The sequence below is a fragment of the Canis aureus genome, chromosome 1, assembly GCF_053574225.1.
Source record: "Canis aureus isolate CA01 chromosome 1, VMU_Caureus_v.1.0, whole genome shotgun sequence".
NCBI lineage: Eukaryota > Metazoa > Chordata > Mammalia > Carnivora > Canidae > Canis > Canis aureus.
The window spans coordinates 28,838,348-28,857,150 of NC_135611.1; the positions used below are offsets into that span (position 1 = coordinate 28,838,348).

General features: G+C 37.2%; 1 protein-coding gene across 6 annotated transcripts in view; it reads left to right on the top strand.

Moving 5' to 3' along the window:
* The window catches only part of LOC144311523 (L-lactate dehydrogenase B chain-like), a 146,409-nt gene that overhangs the window by 100,333 nt on the left and 27,273 nt on the right, over positions 1–18,803 (top strand). For 2 of the 6 annotated variants that reach the window (XR_013377148.1, XR_013377169.1), the window contains exon 8: positions 3,882–3,978. The exons of 3 other annotated variants lie outside the window; for them this stretch is intronic. The gene's annotated coding sequence lies outside the window, so the exon portion shown is untranslated. Of the gene's footprint in view, positions 1–3,881; positions 3,979–18,803 lie in introns of those variants that run through there. One more of the 6 variants, XR_013377163.1, reaches the window with a different exon arrangement.

An 18,803-nucleotide genomic window follows, 5' to 3' on the forward strand; every position in this document is an offset into this window, starting at 1 on the left:
CTTGAACTTTCAGTATTCTTATCAACAGGAACATGCCCTTTCCCTCCCTAGCCTCTTAGCATGGTGTCCCAACATTTCTTGCTGATTTTTAATACTTGATTTACAAACAAAATATCCATCCCAAGCTCCTCCTTCACTACCCACCAAATCAAAAAGCCAAAAATGCAGTATTTCTGAGTCCAAGGAATGTCACAGTCGTCACCCAAAAATGAGGACAATAAGCATACAAATTACAACTCTTTATTTAGAACACAAGTCTGATATTCTTGAACGCATTCAACAAATATTTATCAAGTATCCTCAGATGGTTTCTGTTTTGGGTACATGCCTTGTATAATACCTGTAAGCCTTCTGGGATGTGTGTCCCTCTTCTGTGGCCTTTGGTTGGGAGAGAACACCAAGCTTTTGATTATCCACTTCATGCCAGCTCCCCAAAGGATGTGCTGCAGGCATAGGGTGTGACTTTACTGATTACTTGCTACTTGTGATCCTGCCATTTTTCATTAATGGGTGTATTTCCATAAAAAGTTAGCATTCTTGAAATGATATTTTGTAGCTCTACTATGTAGTCTTTTTTCTAATCCCTGATATCAGAAGTTTTTATAACTGACTTTTGAGCTATCCTGCATTCCTTTTTGTTTCCTGGAAATGAATGTGGATTCATTAGTAGATGTTAGGCAAGGGTTACCTCGTAAGTCATTTCTGGACTTTCAATGTGAAATAATACTCCTTTAACAGTCTTAGGAAGAAAGAATATTCTTCTCTTCTTTCTTATTCAAAGAGACTCACACTATATTTCATTATTGGTAGAGATTATTTAGTACAGCTGTACTGACCTTCCAATGCACCAAGAATATATGTTCATGGATATTGGCTCTAGAGCAGCGCCTCTCAGACTTGAACGTGCATATAAATTGCCTGGGGATCTTGTGAACACACAAATTCTTCTATTCAGTAGGTCATTGGATTTTATTGAATTTGTGCAGCTCAAGAAGTCCTTTCCTGAATCCTGAACCCATGGATTATTGGTGTTACCAGGAATTTGTTAGAAATGCTGACTTTTAGGTACCACACAGATTTACTTCATCAGAATCTGCATTTAAACAAGTTCTCAAATAATTTGTACATTAAAGTCTGAGAAACACCCTGAAAATCACACAGAATTAGCTATGTAGTGGCAAAAGCAAAAGTACACTGTATCCTCTCTGATTATATCTTTACTGTGACCTTCTCAGATTAATCTCTAAGGATGTACGGAATATGATATCATTCATATCAAGAGAAGCATCCTGTCCATTCCTTTGTGTAAGAAATTTTGAAACATTAATGTCATGTCTACTACATATAAATCTATATACCAATGGTTGCAAATTGGTGTGTAAGGGCTAGAATGAAGATATGTTTTGTTGGTCATTTTGTTTGTCCTGCACATGATTTAAAGGCAGTGTTACTGGGCAGATTAATACCTATATTCTTACATAGAACTCACATCTTACATAGGTAGCACACAATTGTCCCCCAGGCATTTGAGTTTGGGATCCTTTAGAGCAATAATTCTCAGTATAAATTGCATAGAACAGTAGTTTGAGAACAATAAGCAAGTATTATTTGAAAAAAAAATGTCTCTGTGATCCATTAGGGTTTGATAAACAGAGTGAAACAAATTTTTTTTTGAAAGGCATTGCGGAGGCTTTAAGTTATCATGTATAATTTTAATCTTTGCTGCAACATTTCTCAAACTTATATAGTCATGGAACACTTTGTCACAGAGGATCTCAAAGGAGTAAAATTCTGTAGAATGTACTTTAGGCCAGGGGTTTGCCATCTATACCCCACAGACCAAATTCATGCCATCACCCATTTTTGTACTGCCTATGAGCTACTTAAGCAGTTAAAAACCAAAGAAAAGGGGCGCCTGAGTGGCTCAGTTGGTTGTGTCCAACTCTTGATTTCAGCTCAGCTCATGATCTCAGGGTTGTGAGATCGAGCCCCATGTTAGACTCTGAGCTTAGCATGGCATTTGCTGAAGATTCTCTCACTCCCCCTCTTTGCCCCTCTGTGCCTCCCTCTCTGGAAAAACCAAAACCAAAACCAAACCCAAAGAAGAATAATATTTCCCGACAAGTGAACATTATGTGAAATTCAGATTTCAGTTTTCATAACTAAAGTTTTTCTGGGAAAACCACATTCATTTACATATTGCCTATGGCTGTTTTAATGCTACAGTAGCAGAACTGAGCAGTTGAGACAGAAACCACATGTTCTGCAATGATGAAAATGTTTGCAACCTGGCCTTTTTTGCAAAAAATTTGCCAACACCTGTTTTAGATGCTGCTGCTAAAAAGACCTAACCTCTTCATCTATAACAGTACTATATTTTGTTGATGAGTACAGTTGTGCTAAAGATAACATTCCATGGCAAGTCAGTATTTTCTCACAGACTTTAAAATCAATGTAGACATGTTAAATACCCATTTTATTTAATTAATTTTTATTTTTAAAAGAATTTATTTATTTATTTATTTATTTATTTATTTATTTATTTATTATTTATAGAGTGCAACTGACTGAAAAACTCAGGTTTTAAGAATATTAATAATTTTAATAAATTAATATTTTTTCCCTTGAGATGCCTGGGTGGCTCTGTCAGTGAAGTGTCTGATTTTTGAGTACAGCTCAGGTCATGATCTCAGGACTGTGAGATCTGGCCCCTCATCAGGTTGGGCTCTGCACTGGGTGTGGAGCCTGCTTAGGATTCTTTCTCCCTCTCCCTGTGCCACTCCACCCTGCTCACATGCTTTCTCTCCCTCCCTCTCTCTAAAAATATAAAATGAGATAAAATAAAATATTTTTCTGAGGATTGCCACGAATAACTTTCATTTTAAAATATATGTAGAGTTTAGATTTGAGAGAAAATGTGCAATATCCAGTTATTACAAACTTTACTGAGTATATTTTCAACTTATTTCTCTATTATAGCAGTTGTCAAATTTTTTGATCTGAGGTACCCTTTACACTCTTAAAAGTAACTGAGGATCTCAAAGTTCTTTTATGATCATGGTTCACATTCATCAATAATTATCAGCTTAAATAAATGAAAACTGAGAAATTTAAAAATATTCATTTATTACTCATTTAAGAGTCAATATAAATAGCGCATGCTTAATGGAAAATAAAAGTTATTTCCAAAGAGTGCCATTGTTTGATATAATTTTGTAAATGTCTGTTTTAATAGGAAACAACTAGATTATTTTCTATTTCTCCATTCCTCTGTTGTGATAGCATAAGCCATTAAGTCTCTGGAAAACTTCACTGTATACATGTAAAAAAAATGAGAGTTAAAAAGGTAAATAATGTCTTGGAATTATTATGAAAGTACATTTGACATCAAGGACTCTCTGAAGAGGTCACAGGGGCATCTAGGGTTCTCTGTGCCACACTTTAAAAGCTGTTACTCTTTTGTAACTGAGAATGAACAATTAGTCATCAGGCACACACATGACACACATTTAATAAAGAGGTAGCACCTATGGCTTCAAATGGTTCCTCTATTGTAGCAGTGATCAACCTTTTTGATCTGAGGAACCCATTATACTTTAAAAGTTATTGAGAATCTCAATACCCTGCACACAGGTTTACAGTGGTATAAATTATTGATGATCTCCAATTGTAGTATGTTTCAAAGTTTGTATATGAGCAATCTGATTACTTGTTGAACTCAATTGACTTGCACTAATAGTATTTCAGAATCAGTCTATTTGGAGTGTTAATGATTGTGTATGAAAATGTATCCAGAGTCCAAACCTGGATGACAGGAAATGACTTTTCTTGCTGACTAGCAATACTGTTGTAACTTCTGTCCCTGCATTACTCCTCACCAGCCCGGGAAATTTAGAATTTCTTCAGCTCTGACCAACTACTGGGGCTCCCCTGGCCTGGGGCCAGAAGCAGGAACATGATGAAAATAAGGACTTGGGGTAGGTGATCAGAAAAATGATTTTTCTTCTAAGAAATGCAGGAATTTCTTAAGCATTTTTTATCCTATTGCTTTTGGGTTTTAGATCAAACCTTGTCTTCTTGTTTTCTACAAAGCAGAACTCCATCTTACTGCTGTTTTCTCCATATCCTCCTGTATTTCTTAAGCCTCTCACAACTCAAATTAGCTTAAAGAAAAGATAATTTATTGGTTCACATAACTTAAAAGGTATGAAAGGTAGAGCTGACTTCAGACATATTTAGATGTCATCAGAATTTCTTTTCTCTTTATCTCTCAACTCTACTTTCTCTGTGTTGGCATCATTCCTACTTAAACTGGTCCTTTCCATGCATTGAAAAAGTACTGCCACTAGCATGCATAGTCTTTCTAGAAGGAAAGAGAAGGAGAGAGACTTACTTTGTTGCCAATGCTAACATCAGTCCCAGATTAAAGGCTGCTAATGGGCCAGCCCAGTTCACATGCCCATCCCTTAGTGGAAAAGTGGAGTCAGATTCAAAGTTCCCCTCAAACCTCATGCAGTGGGATGGAGGAAGTGCTAAAGGGATTCAGGGGACATAGAAGGGATAAAGTGTGCCCTGCACTTCTTGCTGTTAGATGAAAGCAAGGATATTTTGAAGTTTTCTGAGTATATTTGCAGTTTTTCTTTAGGATCTTTATTTATTGGAAAGAGAGAGAGAGAGAGAGCGTGAGCACATGGGCGGCAAGAGGAGCAGGAGAGGGAGAATCTCAAGGAGGCTCCAGGCTCAGCATGGAGGACCTAGGGCTCATTCTATGACCCTGAGATCATGACATGAGCAGAAATCAGGAGTTGGCTGCTTAACCAATTGAGCCACCCAGGTACCCCTCTTTGCAGTTTTTAAATTGTAATTATTAAATTAAGTTTATTCGCTATCATAATTAATTGCTTTGAAGAAAACTGAGAAATAAGACGCCAAATGATAGGTAAGATATAGATTTTGAAATATCTCTCTCTATTCCTAATCCAGTATTCCTCACCCTGGGCTAGGCATGGCTTCATACTCTGGAAAACATGTCCATTCTGTCTTGATCCTTCCTGAGACTGCTGCTCCCCTGTGTTCTCTCAATGCAGAAACCATTATACCTTTTTTATTGAGGGGAAAACTGAGACGCAGTAAGGCTAAATAATTTGTCCAAGGTCCTGTAAATGGTAGAACTGAATCCTTCTCATCCCAAGCTAGCTATCTTTCCACCATTGGTGTTACCTCTTTACTAAACATCTTGCTACCCAAACAGTACTAAATGTATTTATTCCTTCACCAGATATTTATTGGTAGACACTGTTCTGGATGCTGAGGATATACAATGAGCAAAATAGACAAGTCTTTGCTCTCAAGGACTTAATATCCCAGGAGGTAGACAGAAAATAAATGAAGTATCTATGATGTCATATGGCAACAAATACTGGAGAGAAAGTGATGGGAAAAGTGTACTTTTTAATTAGTGTGATTAGGAGCAACATCTCTGAGGTTACACTTGAGCAGGGACCTGAATGAAGCCAGGAAGCATGCCAGAGGGATACTGGAAGGAGGGGCGTCCCAGACAAGAGAACAGGAAGAACAAAGGTTTTTGAGTGTCAGTGTTCTTGGCATGTTTGTAGGGAACAGCAAAGAGGCTAGGGGCCTGGAACTAATTTTGGGTAGGGTGGGTGCAGTAGGGAATTAGGTCAGAGAGGTAGCCAAAGGACACTTTATCCAGAAAGATCAGAGAGATGGAAATTGTTCAACTACAAATTATCATTTTCTGGAAGAAAAAAATTTATCATATTAAGGTGTTTACCTTGAGAAGATGAAAGAAGAGAATTCTTCATCATTTCTGCCACCAATAAGCAAGTATTCAAGTTTGTATGTTACATCTTTTTACTCTTTTATTCTTTCAGTCAACATTTATTGCTCACTCACTACATTCTAGATTCTTTTGTTTAAAAGATTTTATTTATTTATTCATGAGAGACACAGACAGAGACAGAGAGAGGCAGAGACACAGGTAGAGGGAGAAGCAGGCTCCCCCACTCCCACCCCGGGGAGCCTGATGCGGGACTCCATCCCAGGGCCCTGGGATCACGCCCTCAACTGAAGGCAGATGTTCAACCGCTGAGCCACCCAGGCATTCCTACATTCTAGATTCTGAGCCATATGTTGAAGTTGTGGAAAAGGAAAAAGGTAGTTTTCAGTTCTCCAGGACCTATTGTATGCCATACACAACAAGAAAATGATCAGGCTAACAAGAGCATCTTGCATTGCTGTCCACACATTTTTTTTTTTTCTCTCCAGAAAGTGGTTTCCACAAGAACTAACTGGAAGCCTGCCATTTACTGACATGTTGCTACAAACTTTTAAATTAAATGCTCTACTAGCAATGGTACCAGCATGGTAATGGATCCAGCTTACTACTGTTTTAGAAAGGTTTAAAAGCATTTAATTTCCATGTCACATTCATTAAAAATGCATGATGTCATGCACTCTGGGGAGCAATCTGTTTCATAATGTGAAGTAGGACCAACAAAACATGACTCAAAAAGGAAACGAAGGTGACAAGGTACAGAATAACATTAAGTAGTATACATACACCTATCATGAACTTTCCTGGGATTAAGTGACCTGATAGAGAACAGAGAGCTTAATGGAAACAAACCAGAGAAACAAACTACATTCCATTTTCTCCAGGGGGGGGGGGGGGAGAGAGAGAGAGAGAGAGAGAGAGAGAGAGAGAGAGAGACAGCAGGATAAATTAGAATTAAATAAAGATAATGTTATATGCAGAAAACATTTTTAGCATTGGTTTCCTCTGTTCTGAAATGAGGAAAACAGCATAAGGAAGGCCAAGTGAGGGGACTGCATAATGAGCCGTGGGATTAGAGAGGATGCAGGTCTGTGGAGTGGCCTCTGCCTCTGCAGTCAGAAGTGCTGCTAGCCAGCTGGCACCCACCCTGCCCAAGGCTCTTTCATGTGCCTAGATTTCAGAACGAGAGAGGAGGGTTGTGGATATGCTCTCTCCCCAATATCCACTCCTCTTCCCTTCCATCTCCTTCCAACTCGTTTACATTTGTACTCACATATTTCATGTGGGTCATGAAAGACGGTTATATACTATGGCTGCAGAGTACTATATTACATTTTTAAGGGCAGAAAAGGGCTATATGTTAAGCTGCCAAGTCAGATCCTTGCCAAAGTGGTCCAAGCTAATGAGAAGTTTTGTAAATTACAGCTAAATGGATGAACTATAGAAAATCAGGAATACCATGGAGAGCTAGCAGATGGGGGTCACTGGCTCTTTCACTGACATTTCTTCAGCATGATCTTAGATTAATTATTTGAGAATTTAAGCCTTTATGTATTAATGTCTTAAGAATGCCTTTAACTTTCAAGCTGGAACTAGGTCAGCTGTTCTTTAAGCTAAAGGACCCATCACAATGTTTTGTGTAATACAATTGGTCAATAAACGACAAAATAAATAGGTAGGCAAATGGCAAATTGTAGAAGTAAGAAATCAGGGCAATTTTTCATTTGGGTCTGGGTTCCTGCCCTGCCTCATCCCCACAGTGAGGAGATTTTGTTAAATTTACAATTTTCCACACATCATGGTATGATTTAATTTTAGCTGGTGCTAACATTGTGTCAGCTGATTCACTGACCAGTTAATAGAAATCAACTAGTTTTTTAAAATTGTTTTTTCCTTCTTTCTGAAGTTTTTCAAAGTTTTGCTTGCTATGTATTTGCATTGGAGTCAAACAACATAAAAAAATCAAAATCATAGCTCTTTGAGTCTTTGGACTATTTTCAAGCCATAAAACCTTTCATTTCAAAGACTTTTCCATTTTTGCAACTGAAAGCAAGTGACTTTAAGGATCCCTTGCAAAGAAATCCTTAGGAGTGCCTGGTCAGAAAATTAAAGCGGAAAAAGAATTAATTTCTTGGTTATAGTCCTTATAATTGGTTGATCAGAATAAGGCAAAAAACCAATTTCTTCTAATTGGCCCAAGACATATTTTTACACGTATTCATTAAAAAGCACAAAACATTTCTGTGATGGAATGAGTTTGATGAAATGAATGTACTTTTTAAACTAAGTTATTTCTTTAATAAAGGTAATTAGAATGGACAGGAGAATAAAAAAAATTTTAGTCTTAATTTAAAATTAATTTTAAATGTAGGTTATGGTAACTGCTTGGGATTTACCTGCACATCAGCAGCAAAATTAGACATAAAGTTAATTCCTCTTTCCTCTTGTCTTCTTCTGCTATTTAGTTATGCTCATTCTTAAAAAGAAATGAACTAAATATCTGTTAAATATCTAATGTATATGAGTTATGCTGTGGTATCTACATTCCTTATTTTCAACAAGTCGAGTTGAAAAGAAAGAAAAACAACCTATTAGGTTACTTGGTAAAATGCAGTTAGTAAAAGCTTTAGTATTGATTTTGTGTTATATTTATTTATTTTTTTATTGGTTGTTTTTGTGGCACTCATTATAAGGAATTTGTGTGACTGGGAATTAGTGGTAAGAATGGAATAGACCAAAAGACAAGGGAATAGGGAATAAAAGGAAAAAGAAAGGAAAAAAGGACCATGTTTCTGCATGATATGTGGTGGAGCTCAGTACAAAATGCTGTGGGGTTCCCTCTAAGGTAGGGTTGCCTTCACCTGTTGGAGTCAGGAATGGCATCCACAAAGAAAATGCACCCAAAAATGAGTCCTGAGTAAGGGATAAGAGGTCACTAGGAAGACCATGGTGGGGGTGGGGAGAATGTTACATGCAGGCAGCAGTACCTTCAAGGCCCAGAAGTGAGTGAACAACTCACTGGAGGATGTGCAGGTAGCGTACTCAGCAAACGTGTTGAGGGTTATTGGCAGATATTGGCTATAAGGAAAGCTGTGCCAGATGAGCCCCTCATAGATCATGCCAGAGACTCTGGAATATAACTAGGTGGTATTAGAAGCCACGGAAGAGTTTTGTGTAGGATGTGGGAGTGAGTATTTGTGGCATAATCTATTTCCCTTAGAGAGATCCCTTCTGAGGTTTTGTAGAAGATTGAAGCAGGGCCATCCTGAAGATGAAGAAACCAATCTGTAAGTGTTAGTCAGCATAAGTTAGGTTATAATGTGGTAGCAAACAATGTCAGTTGTTTAGTGCATTTAAAGGGTAATTTCCACTCTTTCTATAGGCCCTACACAAATCAGTGGGGGCTTTGTTCTACAATGTCATTCAGCCACTCCGGCTCCACCATGTGTCAGTTGCATCATCTGAGACACATGGCTTTTTTTGTTACCAAAACAGGGAAAAAGACAACTGCATGGTTGTGCAATGGCTTTTTTATGTTTGGGGATGAAAATGACACATGTCATTTCTTCCTGCAGTCATAACTAGTTACATGGTTCAGCTTAAGCATGGGAGGTTGGGAAAATGGGGGAAAGCAGATGGAATGCTTGCTGAGCACCATGGTCTCTGCCACAGTAAGTTCAGGTAAGTAGATAAAAGCTGCTGTGGGCTGAAGAAGAGGCAGGCAGCTGTGAGAGGACTTAGGGTGTTAGAAACAACAAATGAGGTAATGTGGTGGGGAGTGAGAGAGACTGGCACAAATGACTATTGGGTAAATACTAGGTGGTGCCAATATACACAGTTTAGTGAGTAAAACGGGCAGAGGAGTAGGTGTAGGGTAGAGAGTGATAAGAGGGTTCCTTTTGGCCAGTACTGGTGTCTAGAGAGCCTAGTAAAAAATGTCTAATAGTAACTGCAGGTCTGGAGCTCAAAACAGAGCCAGGTCTAACTATTGATATTTATATGCAATCAGACAAGTACAGCAAGAGATTGAAAATATGCAGATGGATGATTTTTGTAGAGAGAACATAGAATGAGAAGAGGTGAGATCGAAAAATGTTGAATTGTTTATGCAATCTGGAACCACAGTCATCATCCCCAAAATGATTCAGGAAATAGAGGGTCAGAATGTCTGCTTACACAAGACTATAATTAACTGGGTTTTGATGTATGGTTGCAGAGGCTAGAAACACACTGAGAGATTTATTGAGTGAAATATTTATTTGACACCTAAGGAAATAAAGCAAGTGTTCTTCTGAACTCCTGCAGAGATTTACCTTAGATAGTAAAGAGCAACTTGACATAGATTATTAGACACTGGAGGAGTTTATCAAATGAAACAGGTGGAAACACTGATTTTACCTCTTAAATCTCTTTCTCTGGTGCACTGGCTTTCAAACTCTTTCTCAGAGGGGCTTCAGGTGCAAGTGGAAGGGCTGCAGGATGCGAGGCAGGAGCACAGAGGGCCTGTGCTCAACCAGCTCACCCAGCTCTGCCATTATTTGTTTCATATCATAAGACTTCACTTGCGAATCAAAACTTCGCACTACAAACAAACGGAAACAAAAACATTTGTCTCCTCATCTACAATATTAAGAAGCCTTAGTCCTAAGAGGCTTTTATCATTTCTTGGTTGGATTATTTTATTGTTCCTCCCATCGATTCCCCCTGTCTCATCCTCCCTTTATAACCCACCCCCTACACTGCTCCCAAAGTGACCATTCTCAGGCATAAATCCAATCCTGGCGTTTGCTTCAACAGGCATTTATTGACTTCCTATCCCCTTTGGTGTAATGTTAAACTTCATAGAATGGCACTTAGAAAGCCTTCATGATTGGCTCCTTCTTGCCTTTCCCCAGCTCTTTTGGCAGGATGTGTCCGTCTGTTTCATGCGCGTCAGCCATAACAAACGATTTGTACTTGCAGTGTCCTGGAGGTCGAGAATGCCTTCTGCTTAGCTAACTCAACTTTTTAGTTGCAACTTCAGCACAACTTCCCTTTAGAAGTCTCCCTGACACCTGCTAGTCTGGGAGGAGTCTTCCTTTGACACCCTGCAGCAAAATACTTCTCTGATAGTGCCTACCCCACATTATAGTATTAATGGATGTGTTGGTTGTCTCCTCACAAGCACCTTGGGGAAAGGGACTGGCTCATCAATTCAGTTCCCTTAGACCTTGGCCCTATACTTGGTTCTTGGCTTTATTATTAACAAGTTCATGAATACCCCTTTGTGGAGATTGTGAAAAGCAGTAGACTTCTATTTATTTGATTCATTTGAAAATACTTGGTCAATGAATCCAGACCAGAGGACATCTTAAGGTTTCATTTGTATTTTTTAAAATTCTTTTTTCTTGTTGTTTTTTTATATCTTTAGAATTTAATAGTTCTTGTAAATATAAATTTTAAAATAACATTTTAAAATGTTCGGGAAGACTTTTTAGCTCTTTATATATGATAAAATAGATCATAAAAATGTTATAAAACAAAAATTTGGATAGAAAGCTCTTCTTTAATGGAAAATATCACTGCAGTCTTCCTGTTTCAAATACCTTAAAACATAGCTTTAGCAGCCCAGCCACACATGTAATAGCACCCATTTTCTGCAAGACGAAGTTGAAACTCCTTAGTCTGATACCCAGATCTTTAGTAGTCTGACACTAAATGACTTTTTCAACCACATTTCTCACTAATCCTTGACACAATTCTTTTTGGCCTCACTTAGATCTTTTTCCCCTTATATTTCTATTTATTCTACTTGATTCTTGTTGGATATTTTCAATCTGAAGCGTTATATCTTCTTATTTCTGGAATATTCTCCATTTTTACATCTTAGAATGTTGTCTGTCTCACTCTTGGCTCACATCTTTGGACTTTCTGTGAGGCAGATATTAGAGTTTCTGTAATTCCTAACTTCTTTTTTATATTCTCCATTGCTTTGTCTTTCTCCACCATGCTACAGATATATTCTGTTCTATCTTTGAATTTAAGTATGACTTGTTTTATGTATAATCTGCTGAAATAAAAAAAAATAATGACTATAATTTTATTTGTCTTTTTAGAACTTGTTCTGTAACTTCCTGTTTTTATTTTACAGGTGCAAATTATTCCTTTGTATTTTAAACATCCTTTATTATAAACTCCCTTTCATATTGTTCTATTATTGCTAGTTCCTCATGTCCTGTGAATGTCTTTTTCATGTTGAGTGTTCTATTTTAGGGTTTTTGTTTGTGAGTTTTTTTTCAGAGAAAATTATTTTTTCTAGAGACCCAGATAACCACTCCGGGGAGATTTCCTCTGGTGTGTCTATCAGTACCTTCAAGAAATACTCATTTTGAATTATTTTTTGTGTTTGTTTTTTAGCCTGGTATTTTCAGAGTGCATTGGTAATGAGAACTCAGTTCCTATTCCCGTGGACAGCTTAGTCTTATGGTTCTAATATTACTGGAAGACTTTTTTACTCACGGGGTGGGGATCTTGGCTCATTTCCAGTGGCTACCTTGGATACACAGGCAGAGATGTTCTGAATCCTTTGTGGTTTGTGCAGTGGGGAGTTTCTGCTGATTTTGTACAGAGAACCTAGTTCTGATTCCTGCTGTGTACACAGAGACCCACACATGTTGCCCTCCTATCCTAGGTCCCAGCTTTGAATGGCCATGAGACAACAGGCTTTGAGACTGTAATCTCTCCTGCATTCTCTCTATATTTCTAGCATGTGGGGATTTCCTTCTTTTGCTTTTGAGTTCCACTATATCTTAAAATTTGAAAACACATGTTGTCTTTATTTCTATATGTTTGGAAATGTTGTGTTTAATTGACTGGAAAACTATCTACTACTTTTTAGTATCCAAATATTTACTCTTTGGTTTCTATTGTTCTCTCCACTTTGAACAATCTCTCCAGTTATCTCTGCCTGTTGCAAATTTCTTCTAACCTTCCAGGATTTGAGGGCTTGCTAGAGGTAAGCTCTTCCATGTTTTTTGCTCTCCAAGGACCAAATTAACCCCAAATTAGTTCCTTATTGGAACTCCTTTGGCATCCATTTGATACTTAATCATATTCAGTTAAAATTGTTTTCAGGCTATTATTTGTATTCTAGTGAGATTATAAGATTTTTGAGATTTAGGGCCTTTTCTTAAGCTTCTTGGATTTCTCCATAGTGATGTATACATATCTGGACATCCAAATAAATACTTCCTAGTGGAAGAATGATTGAAAGAAAACATATGCTAGAATTAATAATAATTTTACAGTATTTTATATTAAAATGTGTAATTTAGATTAAAATAAAAAAGGATCCAAGCCAGTCAGGAAAACAAACAAGATTTTTTTGAATTTCATTTTCTGTTTTCTGCTTACTCATTTTATTCTTGACTCATGAATTTATAAGGCTAGAGAAATTTCATATAAGGTCCTAGGTTACTGAAGGGGAACAGAAAATTTTATTTCAAGCAGTATAAAATTAATATGATAGATAAAATCTGAAAGGAATGTGTTTGTGCCAACAAAAGAAGCTTCCTTAAACCAGTGGGGGGAAATTGGCAACTTTTGTGGATATCTGTTTAGAATTTGGTCCTGAGTAAATGAACTAACAAGCAGTTGATTCTGAGTTACTTTCACAGGGAAATGTTTCTGAGTTCCAGTTCATAGGAGCTCAGGAAGGTATGGGATGCAAATTACATTCCAACGGGAAGCAGCCAATCAAGCTTTGAACACTTTTGAGGTCTTTGGCTTTGCCTGTGAACATGGGAACACCCAAGGGCACCTTCAAATTAGAAATAACACACTGTTCTAAAGAGTCCTGGATGTGTAATTTGGTAGAAATTTAAGGGATATCTTTTTATAGTAACAGAGTCTATAAAGAAAATAAAATTCAGGTAAGGTTAAGTCCTTTCCAGTCATAAGTGTATGTAAATGAACTTCACCTCTAAATTCAAATACTTTGGGCATTTCCCAACTCCCCCTCCCTCATACTTTGTTGGTAAAATACATGGTACAATATTTTAATTCCAGCCTGATCTTTATAACCTATTGGATGATATCACATCAATAAAAATAATAGCTAACATTTATTGTATAATTGCTTTATGTCATACTATATTCTTATACTTCACAAATATCTCATTTAGTAGCTAAATAACTCTATGATGTGGCTATAATTATTATCTTCCACTTGCAGGTGGGAAAACTGAGATACAGAAGGATTCATTAACTTACCCATGTCACAAAGTAGGTAGTCTTCAACTACTTTGGAATTCTTACTGGTCTCCTATCCATGTCACTACTGTAGACAACATATTCGATTAGGATTCTCTTGGAGAATTTATACTTTATTGTAATTAGAGGGAAAAACTGCAGTGTTGGTTAACTCATTACCACTTATTGCCATCTAAACTCAGCCCCTTCCTTTTGTGTCATTGTTTGATTATAAATTTCCTTCTAAGACTCTCTGGAAACTTCATTATCACCATGAATCTTGGTTTTAAAAGGATGGGTGCCAGCTACCATCTGAAAGTGGACCTATCTAACTTGGATTAAATGTGAATTAAAACCTAATGACTCCAAAATACATCATTATCTGGCCCATCATACCTGTGTACTTTATGCTTTCTTCACCCCACACTCTAATCCAACTTGTCTTCTTGAAAGCCCTGATAGAACCTCTTGTTGGCTCTCTGGGGGCAGGTTACAATTATGCTGTGTGCCACCTGGAGTCCATGTTTGCAATTTTTTTCCTTAGAGAGTTGTATGCTTTAACATTGGCAAAGAAATGAACTTTGGAAACTATGACTTCTGAAATGTTTGTATTTTAATATTTAGAGCAGATTTGTTTAAGGGAAGAATATGGTCAATGCTCTCTTTCCCTGTTTTCAATAAAGGCCTAGATATTGGATTTTATGTTTGTTTAAAACAATATTTTAAACTCAGAGAATTTTGGATACAAAAAAAAAAAGAAATGAGGTTAACATAAGTAAACTGTTTTAAATTAAATTATCTTAGCTACAGAATATATTACTGGAAAAGATTTTGAAAACTTCTCTAAAGTTCCTTAAATTTTTTTCACCTGTACTCCTTAAGATGGGATGGTGGAAGTGAGATGAACTCTGCTATTTTAAGCTTCCTTTTAGCTTTCTGTTGCTGTTATTTATAATTCTACTCCAAATGGAAAATATAGGCCTTTCTAACATTGTATTAAGGGAAGAAGTAACTTTCTGATCTCTATAAATCCAAATATGTGACTATAATGGAAAAATTAAGGATGTTGGTGCCACCAATGCTCTATTCAAACTCTTAGATAAAAGAAGCAGGATACTGCATTTTATTAAAATTTCTCAACTTTTGATAAATTAGACTTACCTTAAAGAGCTTATAAAAGTACAGATTTCTGGGTTTTCACTTTCTACCCTCCCTTTCTGCCCTGAGATTCTAGGTTTAATTGCTTTCGATGAGCCTGATACATTACATTTTATTGAATATATGTTTACCACACAGCCACTTTGGAAGACAGTGTGGCAGTTTCTTACAAAACTAAACATACCCCTACCATAAGTTTCAACAATCACCCTCCTTGGTGTTTACCCAAAGGAGTTGACAGCTTACATCAAAGACAAAACCTGCAGACAGATGTGTATAGCAGCTTTCTTCATAATTGACAAAACTTGGAAGCAATTACAATGGCCTTTCAGAAGGTTAATGGGTAAATGAACTGGTATATTCAGGCAATGAAATATTACTCTACTAAAAAGAAATGAACTATCAAGCCATGACAAGGCATGGTGTAAACCTAAATGCCTATGACTAAGTGAAAAAGCAGCCAAGCTGGAAAGGTTACATTCTATATGGTTTGCCTTCTGGAATAGGCAAAACTGTGGCGACAGTAAAAAGATCAGTAGCTGCCAGGAGTGAGGATGGGTGTGGGTAGGGATGAATACGCAGAGCACAGAAAATTTTTAGGGTAGTGAAAAATACTGTATACTGTATGATACCATAAAATAGGGACATATCATTATACCGTTGTCCAAACCAATAGAATGTACAATACTAAGAGTGAACCCTAATCTAAACTATGATCTTTGGGTAATAAGAAGGTGTCAATATAGATTTATCAACTGTAACAAATGTATCACCCTGGGTGGGTGATGGTGATAATGGGGAGCAGCTACAGGAGCAGGAGGCATATGGGAAATCTCTGTACCTTCATCTTAGCTTTACTGTGAACCTAAAACTGCTCTGAAAAATAGTCTTAAAAAGTCTTGGGCAGTTTGGTTGTGTCCAGTTTCTCCATTATTACTAAAATAGCAGAGAATATCCCAGGGCTTATTTGATTTCTGCCCTAAGCCACTTTCCTAAGTTGGGTCTCTAGAGGAAGGTGTCACATTCAAGGCACCCTATACATACAGTCCTGACTCTCACCTGGTAACCGTTTCATCTGCTTCAGCCTGAGCTTCAGCTCATTCTTCAGCTCCGCTGGCTTCTAGGTCTGGTGCACATAGAACAGCTACATCCTTACCTCCTTCCTCTTGGTGTCATTCACAGCCTATGGAGAGAAGGAGCAGAGAAAGTGCTTGGTAACCAGCCAGGATGTGACTCTGACTTTAGCCCCATCCTCCAGTCCCATCTTCTGGGCCTAGAAAAAGCCACCTGCAAACCAGGGCAGTCTTGTTAGCTGAGAATAATTTATACCAGAATAAAGGGCATTTTAAATGAACTTAATTTTTAAAAACATGGGACGAAATTTCATAGTAAACTGTAGATTAAAAAATGTGTTTGATTGCAGCTATACTTTAAAAAATGAAATTGAGGGGCACCTGGGTTGGTTGCCCAGTTGGTTAAGTGGCTGACTCTTGATTTTGGCTCAGGTCATGATCTCAAGGTTGTGAGATCAAGCCCTGCCTTAGGCTCTGTGCTGAGCGTGGAGCCTGCTTCGGATTCTCTCTCTCCTTCTTCCGCTTCATGTCCCAAGCATACATGTGCACATGCGTGTGCACTTTCAAAAAATATACACATATGAAATGAAATTTAAATTTGCAAAGTTTCTTATATTTAAAATATGGGTTCTAACTGCAGCTACACACTAATAATTTGAACAAAGCAGTAAGCATAATTCTTTTAAAATAGTATGACAGCATAATCAACATCCTTCACTTCATGTTGGATTTCACAGCACAAAGAATCCTCTTTGTGCTATGAGGACCTTAATTCATTTTTAAGAAGGATTTTTATCTTAAAATCTTGTCTTCCTGATTTTTTTTTCTACAATTAACTGACCTAAGCCCGCCAGATCCTAAGTTGTCAGTGGCATTCAGTACATAAAATCCTGCATCTTCTGCAAGTCATGCAACTTTTCTCTGTAATCCATTTATACTGGACTAAATTTACATGGACTTGCCTGCAAAAATCAGCAAAAACAGACCTTCTCTATGTACTGACTGACTCATATTTAGGATTAGATTTTGATGTTAATGAGAAATGTTTGAAAGGAAACTGATCTTTTTAAGTAGTCAGTTCATAGTAAATATTCCATGACCAATGATCTTGATGGGTGGCAATCTTGGAAAGAGCTCTGTGGTGGGAGCCCACACATGACATTATTATTCAGCTTTGCAACTAGCTCTGTGATCTTGGACCACTTACTTGTTCCACAAATATGTATCTGGTACCTACCGATAGGTATAATAGTAGAGATATAAGATGTATACCCTTAGTTCTATATACAAAAATCTGCCCTAATGATGGAGAGAGAGAGAGAGAGAGAAGGGATCCCACATCAGTACCATGGCAAAATAGGAAGCAGTGTCTCCCTGGAGGAGGAAAAGAATAAGCTGAGAGACCCAAAGAATAGGCACTAAATAGACTAAAGCCATTATGGTAGTCACTAGCTATATGAAACTACTGAACCCTAGAAAAAGGCTAGTTTTGGGGTGCCTAGGTGGCTTAGTCGGTTAAGTATCCAACTCTTGATTTTGAGTCAGATCATGATCTCAGGGTCCTGAGACCCACATTGGGTTCCGTGCTCGGCAGGGAGTCTGCTTAAAGATTCTCTGTCCTCTCCCTCTGCCTCTCCCTCCACTCTCTGTCTCTTTTTCTCTCTCTCCGAAATAAAGAAATAGGGGGGCACCTGGGTCAATTGAGCATGGGACTCTTGATTTTGGCTCAGGTCATTGGGTTCCATGCTGGCTGTAGAAGCTGCTTGAAATTTTCTCTCTCTCTCTCTGCCTCTGCCCCACCCCTTACTTGCACATGCACTCTCTCTCAAATAAATAAATAAATTTTTAAAAATCTTAAAATAAATAAATAATTCTTTAAAAAAAAAGAAAAATGGGTAAGCTGAATTGATATGTGCTACATTTCAAAGAATCAGTACCAAAAAAGGAATGTAAAATATCTCAATTTTTATATTGAATGTGATTAAAATGATAATACTTTATGTATCTTAAGTTGAATAAAATATGTTATAAACATTTAAAAACTATATTTTTATGAGATATGAGATATAATGGAATATAATATAGTAAATATAATATATCTAAAATTTATCACTTTATTTACTTGCAGTTGAAGATCAATGCTCACAAAGGTCATTTATTTAGTTGTTTTGTAATGTCAGACAAATTCATGAGAAAGTAATGATGGGATATGAAGGATGAAAAATGAGAACTGCTCATTCTCTTCAAAATTTCCATCTTTATATGTATTTTCACAAAAATTATAAATAACTAAAGGTAATCATTTTGCCTAAAATTCCCAATCAAGTTTAAGAAACTTTTTGTCTGAATTTCCTAATTCTTAATGGGAGGTTGAATATTCAAATGGACAATGGGCAGACCATTATGAAAATGGAACTTTGATCCCAGTACTCTGGGATCACAACCTGAGCAGAAGGCAGATGCTTAACCAACTGAGCCACCCAGGCAGCCTTAGAGGTCTATATTTCTGATACTTTCTGAGAGTTTAATCAATAACATTGAAGTAG